This window comes from Pteropus alecto, unplaced genomic scaffold (assembly GCF_000325575.1).
Source record: "Pteropus alecto unplaced genomic scaffold, ASM32557v1 scaffold392, whole genome shotgun sequence".
NCBI lineage: Eukaryota > Metazoa > Chordata > Mammalia > Chiroptera > Pteropodidae > Pteropus > Pteropus alecto.
The window spans coordinates 352,122-360,225 of NW_006431933.1; the positions used below are offsets into that span (position 1 = coordinate 352,122).

At 37.4% G+C, this 8,104-nt stretch overlaps 1 pseudogene; it reads right to left on the bottom strand.

Moving 5' to 3' along the window:
* Window positions 1-5,998: 5,998 nt before the first annotated feature.
* LOC102894371 lies at window positions 5,999-7,816 on the bottom strand (annotated as a pseudogene).
* Between the last annotated feature and the right edge of the window lie 288 nt (window positions 7,817-8,104).

Sequence of the window (8,104 nt, forward strand, 5' to 3'; positions counted from 1 at the left end):
ACAGTGATTAGACATCTATATAACTTATGAAGTGAACGCACTGTTAAATCTAGTACCCATCTGACACCATAGTTATTACAATATTACTGACTATATTCCTTATGGTATATTTTACATCCTCATGATTATTTTCCCATGATTATTTTGTAACTATCAATTTGGACTTCTTAATCTCTTCCCGTTCTTTATCCGCCCTCCAACTCCCTTCTATTTGGCAATCATCAGTATTTTCTCTGTATTTATGAGTTTATTTCTGTTTGTTTGTTTGTTTGTTTGTTTGTTTTGTTCATGTAAGTGAAATCATATGGTACTTGTCTTTGTGTGACTTACTCTACTCACCACAATACTCTCTAGGTCCATTCATGTTGTTGCAAATAGCAAGATGTCATTCTTTTTTTTTTAGGCTGAGTAATGGTCCATTGTATATATGTACCACCTCTTCTCTATCCATTCATCCGTTGATGGACACCCAAGTTGCCTCCATATCTTGACTATTATAAATAATGCTGCAATGAACACATGGATGCACATGTCCCTTCAAAGTAGTGGTTTAGGTTTCTACAGATAAATACCCAGAATTGGAATTACTGGGCCCTCCTTTGTCTCTTGTTATAACCTTGTTTAAGAGTCTATTTTGTTTTATATAAGAATTGCTATGGGAAATACCCAGCTTTTTTTGATTTGTTTTCATCTTTATGAAATACTTTTTCCATCCCTTCTCTTTCAGTTTTTGTGTGTCTTTCTATCTCAAGTGTGTCTCTTGTAGGCAGCATATGTAAGGGTCTTGTTTTCTCATCCATTCAGCCACCCTATCTTTTGATTAAATCATTTAATTCACTTACATTTGAAGTAATTGTTGATAGATATATACTTATTGCCATTTTAGTATTCATAGTTTTGATTTTTTTTCTTCTTCTTCTAAAAGAAGTCACTATAATATTTCTTGTAATATTAATTTGGTGGTGATGAACTCCTCTAGCTTTTTCTTGTCTGGGAAGCTCTTTATCTCTCCTTCAATTGTAAATGCTAGCTTTGTTGGATAGAATAATCTTGGTTGTAGGTCCTTGCTTTTCATCACTTTGAATTATTCATGACAGCCCCTTCTAGCATACAAAGATTCTGTTGAGAAATCAGCTGACAGTTTTATGAGAACTCCCTTGTAGGTAACTAACTGATGTTCTCTTGCTGCTTTTAAGATTGTTTCTTTTGTCTTTATCCTTTGGCATTATAATTATGATATGTCTTGGTGTGGGGCTCTTTGGGTTCATCTTTTTTGGAACTCTCTGCAGTTCTTGGGCTTTTACGTCTATTTTCTTCACCAGGACAGAGAAGTTTTCCATCATTATTTCTTCAAATAAGTTCTCAATTTCTTACTCTCTCTCTTTTCCTTCTGGTATCCCTATAATGTGAATGTTGGTATACTTGATGTTGTCCCAGAGGTCCCTTAAACTATCTTCATTTTTTTGAATTGTTTTTTCTTGCTGCTATTCTGATTAAGTGTTTTCTGCTATCTTATCTTCGAAATCACTGATTCAGTTCTCTGCATCTGCCAATTTACTGTTGACTCCTCTTTAGGTATTTTTCATTTTAGTTATTGTATTCTTCATTTCTAACTGGTTCTTTTTTATGTTTTCTATCTCCATTTTAACATTTTCTATCTCTTTGTTAAAGTTCTCACTAAAATCATTGAACATCCTTATTACCACTGTGTTGAAGTCAGCATCTGGTTGATTGCTTTTCTCCATTTTGTTGAGTTTTTTTTCTGGAGCTTCATTCTGTTCTTTCATTTGGGATATGTTTCTCTGTCTTCCCATTTTGGCTGCCTCTCTGTGTTTGTTTCTATGTATTAGATAGGGCTGCTATGTCTTCCAGTCTTAGTAGAGTAGCCCTATGTAATAGGTGACCTGTGAGGCCTAGTGTTGCAGTCTTCCTGGTCACCTGAGCCAGGTGCTTCAAGTGTGTCCCTTGTGTGTGCCCTCCTATTGTAGTTGAAACTTGATTGATGTTTGCACTTCAGGGGGAGAGATTGACCCTCAGACTGATCTGTCGTGAGTTTTGGGCTGTGAGGGGCTGATCCAACAGAGCATGATTTACAGTAGCAGGTCTTTGGTGTCTTCCCAGTCTTCCCTTTAGGTGGTCATTATCGGATGCATCCCCAAGTGGTACTCAGGCTCAGTCAGAAGAAGGCCACTGTACATGCTGGCCCCTGGGCCTCCTGGGAGGGGCTCTGCTGAAGGACAAGTTCAGTCACCGCCCATGCCCTGCCTGGGAACATCTGGCATGAGGTATCAAGCAATCTTCAGATGGCCACCACTCATCTTGGGTTTGGAGGTGCCTCAAGAAGCCAAGTGATCTGAAGACTGCCTGTGGCTAGTGCTGGGCTTGGGGCTGCTCAACAGGAGTTATGGGGTTGTTGAGGCCAGGCACTGCTTGGTTGGGTTTTGTGAACCTGTGAGAGATTTTAGGAAAGTCCATAGCATGAGCCAAGACAGGCCTTTTGTATGGAAAAGCCACTAGTGTTGGCTTGGGTAGGCTTGCGAGTTAGGTGGGACAAGGTCTTAGAGAATCGTCAGGGTTGAGTGACCAGTGTTACCCAGGTTGATGGAGACTCAGATATGTTGGCCATCTATGTCTGCATGCCAGGAGGCAGGAGGGCTCAACAAATGAACAGGACTTCTGCCAGCAGTTCTGTCTGGGAGAAAGCTGCTGCTCAAGCCCTCGCCCTGAAGCCAGACAACCCAGTTCCTCACTGTATGTCTATGGCAACTTTCAAGGTACTGCCCCAGTGTTGGAGCTCAGATAAAGTGATTTCATCAGTAAGTCCATGTGCAGGCCCTTTAAAAGGAATGCCCGGGGCACTTGCAGACACAAAGTCTTCTGGTTTTCACAGACAGAAGTTGTGGGGACTTCTCTTCCCATTGCTGGTGTTCCAGGTTCGGATGCCGGTGTGAGGCTGGGACCCCTTGCTCCTCCAGTGGAACTTCAGCAGCTGAGATATCACTCCTGATTTTTAACTGCCACACATGGATGTTCTACCAGCCTGTTCTGTATCTCTACTACTCTTACCAGTCTCAAGGTGGCTTCTTCTGTATGTTCTTAGTTGTAGGATTTCTGTTCAGCTAGACTTCAGGCAATTCTCAATGATGGCTGTTCTGTAGTTTAGTTGTAATTTTGGTGTGGTCAAGAGAGGAGACATGCACAATATTTTCCTACTCTACCATCTTGACCAGAAATTCTACTTCTCATTATGTTTGTGAGATTTCTCTAATTTGTTGAATGTTCTCTTTCATTGCTGTGCAGTATTCCAAAGTATGAATATTTCACAATTCATTTATCTATTCTACTGTTGGTGCATGTTTGCATTATTTCCAGTTTGGGGCTTTTATGAACAATTCTAAGTATCTTTTGATGCACTTACATATATATTTCTGATGGATTTATACTCAGAGTACTATTTTTCATTCATTAGTTTATATGTTCGATTTTAGCAAATGTTGCCAGTTTTCTGAAGTGTTTATACCAATTTACAGTCCCATCGGCATTATCTAAAAGTTAGTTTTGTTCCACATTCTAACTGACATTTGGTATTGCCAACCTTGGACAATACCAAATTTCAGTCTGAATGTGGAACAAAAGTTTTAGGCATTGTGGTGAGCTAAATTTTAAACACAACAGTATCTTATTGCAGTTTTAATTTGTGTTTCCCTGATTACTAATGATGCATACCTTTATGCATTTATTTTCCATTTGAATTTCCTGTGTTGTTAAGTGGTGGTTTGAATCTTTGTTCATTTTCTAGTGGGTTGTCTGTCTTTTGTTGATTTGTAGGAATTCTTTGTGTATGCTGAATACAAGCCATTTGTCAATTATATATTTTGTAAATGTCTCTTCTCACTCTGTGGCTTGCCTTTATACTCTCTTTATGGTGTCTTCTGATGAACAGAGTTATTAATTTTAATGTAATCAGAATTATTAAAGCTTTTTAATGGCAATATGACCCTACTATAATAAAGAGAAGGTCATAAAGATAGAGGTATTTTGCTAAAGACTAGATGAATCAAATTTGTAGTTATAGAAAAAGACAACCTAAATGATGTTGGCATGTTTCGTTTCACCGAATGGGGTAAAACACAAGGTTCTGGTGAGAAACCTTTATCAGAATACATTACACAGATGTACAAGGCTCAATTAACAAGGTACCAAGACCAGGAAAGAAACCCACCCACCAAGCTAATAATTTTATATTATTTGCCAATTATTCTAAACTTATTACTATTTATTTCTCAATTAGATTATAAAATCCAGTTCAGCAAGTAGGAACCATTTATTCTTGGACATAATATACAATGTATGGAATTGCAGGAAGAGAACAGTGCAGAGAAAATAAATGCTGGGTCATACTTGGTGAACTATCGTTGCTTCACTATCACTAGGAAGGAGCAGGAACATTGGGGCTGACAAGTAAGTGGTCTTGCCAGACTAAAGAACTTTGAGCATTTTTTTGTTTAACTTTGAGCTTAATACTGCAATGGTGGTCATTGAAGTGCTTTAAGCAGGAGACTAACACAGTCATTTTTATTAACTGGCAGCTGTATGGAGAAAGGGTTGGGATAAAGGGAGTGAGACTGATTGTTCAAACCTGTGACCACTAAAGAGAAGTCCTATGATATTTAGGCAATAAATTCAAAGAAATTAATGATTATTGAGAGATGGGAGAGGTGAAGAAAGGAAACTATATACTAACGTCCTTAGAAAACTAGTTCAGCAAGATATTTAATTTAAAAAGGGCGTTCTAGGATCATACAAATTTGGGAAAGGCAATGTCATCTTCTTAAGATGCACACTAGAATATTTCTGTTTATTTTTAACTCAACAGTTCAAAGCTTTATTTTGTCAAATACTTTTAATTTTATATAGGATCTATTAATATTCTGTTTTATTGGGTTTACCTTTGGAAAGTATTGGTCTAGGATGGCTTCTAGGGAATTCTGGCTTGTTTAATAAAGGGTGGTTCTACTAACTGAGTTTTGGAATACATGAGTAAGAGTAGATTTGTGGGACAAGATATTAAGTTTAGCTTGCATATTTTGAGTTCCAGGAGGATATCTTCCATTAACAATTGAATAGATAGGTCTAGAACTCAAAGATAAGACCTGGGATGGAGGAATAAGTTTGGAAATCACCAGTTGGATTCAAAAGAGTAGATGATATTTCTAAGAAAACTGCATATAGGTAGGAGACAAAGGGACTGAAGATGGCTTTGACAACACCATTTGCTGCATTTTTTTCTCACTGATTTGCTTCTTACAGATTTCATATTTCACATATATAGGTCTGTCAACTGAACTCTCTACTAGATTCCACTGCTTTATTTATTCCTCTACCAATATTATGCTACATTACGGGGAATTAGCTTTATAATAAGATAATATCTGGTAAGGCAAATTCATTTACACTGTTCTTCAAAATTTTCTTGGGTATCAGTGGCCCTTTGATCTTCTATAAAACTTTAAGATAAGTTCATCAAGGTCTAAAATATACCATTATTGGTATTTTTATTGAAATTGCATTAAAGTGATTATTTTAAGAAAATGATGTTTTATTATAGTGAGTCTTCTCATTAATGGACAATAGTGTATATCTCTCTCCATATATTTGTCTTCTTTACTATATTTCAATAGCTATGCATGCTTTTTTCAATCTTCGAATATTTTTTATAGGAAGGACGTGCATTGCCTTCATTCATTGTATTTCAAATCACTGAAAATTTACTTTTGTGAAAACATTGCTTGCATTTTCTAGTACAAAAAAAACCTAAAAATTGTTTCAAGAATGTAGACAAATATCCAGCTTAAATAGCAAAAAAGTGCACCATAATTACTACTGCACTGCAGTCATTTCTGCATTTCTCATGTTTCTTAAATAACTGTCTTGTCTGGTTACACACAATATAAAGATCAGTTATGAAAAACAGACATTTACATATACTCCTAAAGTCTTATTGAGAATATCCTATTGGCATTGGCTAACCGATCACAGGCACAGCTGCAGTAGCAGGATATTCATATGCCTGTTTGTTCATACCATTGTACATATTTGAAACATTACTTTTATATTGCTGAGTGCTATCTTAACCATTATGATAAGTCTCTGTTGGATTACCAGTCCTAAAACTGGTCTGTATACCAGCAGACACAAAGTTACTTCCAATGTTCCCATGGTGTAATTTGCAGCACTGTAAACACCACTCTAGAATTTTGTCCCAAAATCTTTCTTAAGAATACTAGAGTAACTTCTGTCATAATTTTTCCTGTCTCTGAAGGTACACAGAGTATCTGTCCCGATGGCCATCCTTCATGCCTTCTCTACCCCTGGAATGAATTGAACCTGTGTCTTCAACCAACTGAAGCAACTTGGGGTTAATTGCTTGATTATCTTCATGAAGCGCAGAGATAAGGTCTCTCACTTGCTTTATGTTATTAGGTGTAAAGAAAGCATATGCCATCCCTGTTTTGGTACTTTGAACAGTTCTTCCAATTTAATGATTATAATCCTCTGAGAAGTTAGGGTAGTCATAATCGATGACAAATTTCACATCTTCCACATCTAGCTCTCTAGATGCCACATCTGTAGCAATCAGAATAGGAGCTTTTTCATGTTTGAATTCATTTAGAACCCGGTCATATTCCTGTTGACTCTTGTCATCACAGATACCCATGGCAGGCCATATGTCTTCTCTCATTTTTTTAGTAAGTTTTTCACATCTTCTTTTGGTTTCAACAAAAACAATGGTTTTATTATCCTTCTCACTCGTGATCTTTTCTTTTAAACAAATGTTTTTCAACCTTTTCTACATCATCACACACATCCACAATCTAAAGAATGTTGTGGTTTGCACTCAGTTTTAGTGCGCCAATGTTTATATAAATTTAGTCTTTCAAGAAATCTTCAGCAAGCTGTCTTACTTCTTTTGGCCAATTCACACTCCACATTAGAGTTTGCCTGTCATGACTTAGTTCATCCAGAATCTTTCTTATTTGGGGTTCGAAGCCCATATCAAACATTCTATCTGCTTCATCAAAGACAAGGTAGGTGGTTCTTCTACGATTTGTTTACCCACACTTTAAAAAGTCAGCCAGTCTTTAAGGTATTGCGATATAGATTTCCACACCTCTCTCCAAATCATATTATTTGTGGTCCCTTGGGAGCACCGCCATAGATACAAGTAGACTTCAACTGTCATGCTCTACAGTATTCAGCAGCTACTTGCTGCACGTGTTGATCCCAACATGGTGCCAGCACCAAGCAAATAGGCCCAGTACCTCACTCTAAGAATGGCTGATGATTGATGTGGACAATGGAAGGCAGAAAATAAGACAATGTTTTCCCAAATCCAATCTGTGCTATTCCAACCATATCCAATCCACTTAGAGCAACTGGCCATCCCTGAGCTTGAATAGCAGTGGGTTCAGTAAAGTTCTATCTTGCAATCACGTCCATGACATTTGCAGAGAAGTTTGCTTCATAAAAATTCGGACCTAGCTTTGGGCAGTTATGACATCTAACTGTAATTTCCTTAATTTTTCTGTATGTTTCCACCTCTTGTGCTGTGTGCCTAGCCAAATCATGGTGTTCTTGATAAAAAATTCTTCTCAAATTTGGGTAACTCATCAAGATTCCACTTCTTTTTAACTAATTTCTCCCCAGGGTTTCCGAACTTCTTTCCTGATAGTGACCCTGCTCTACTTTCTCCAAATAGAGTTGCACCAAACCCTCCATCCCTGCCACAGTCTCAGTCATTCCAATAGCCTGACATGGCGTCAATGATTGCAATTGGTGGGGAATGAAGTTGAGAAAATCAGGTGTAACTAGTCGCTGGAAGTGGCTTCAGGGAGAGTGAAGTCTTGTGGGGGCAGCAGCAGAGGTACAGCCATAACAAGAGCCAGAGCCCTTTGGCAAGAGACCAGTAGAAATAAATGAAGTTATGTATACTTTTCATATCAATGTTCTCAAATGTCTTTTGAAGGGATTAATGCTAGATATCTTTTGGATTTATTATTCTTTTTTCTCTTTTTTATTATTGTATATTAGTTTCAGGTATATA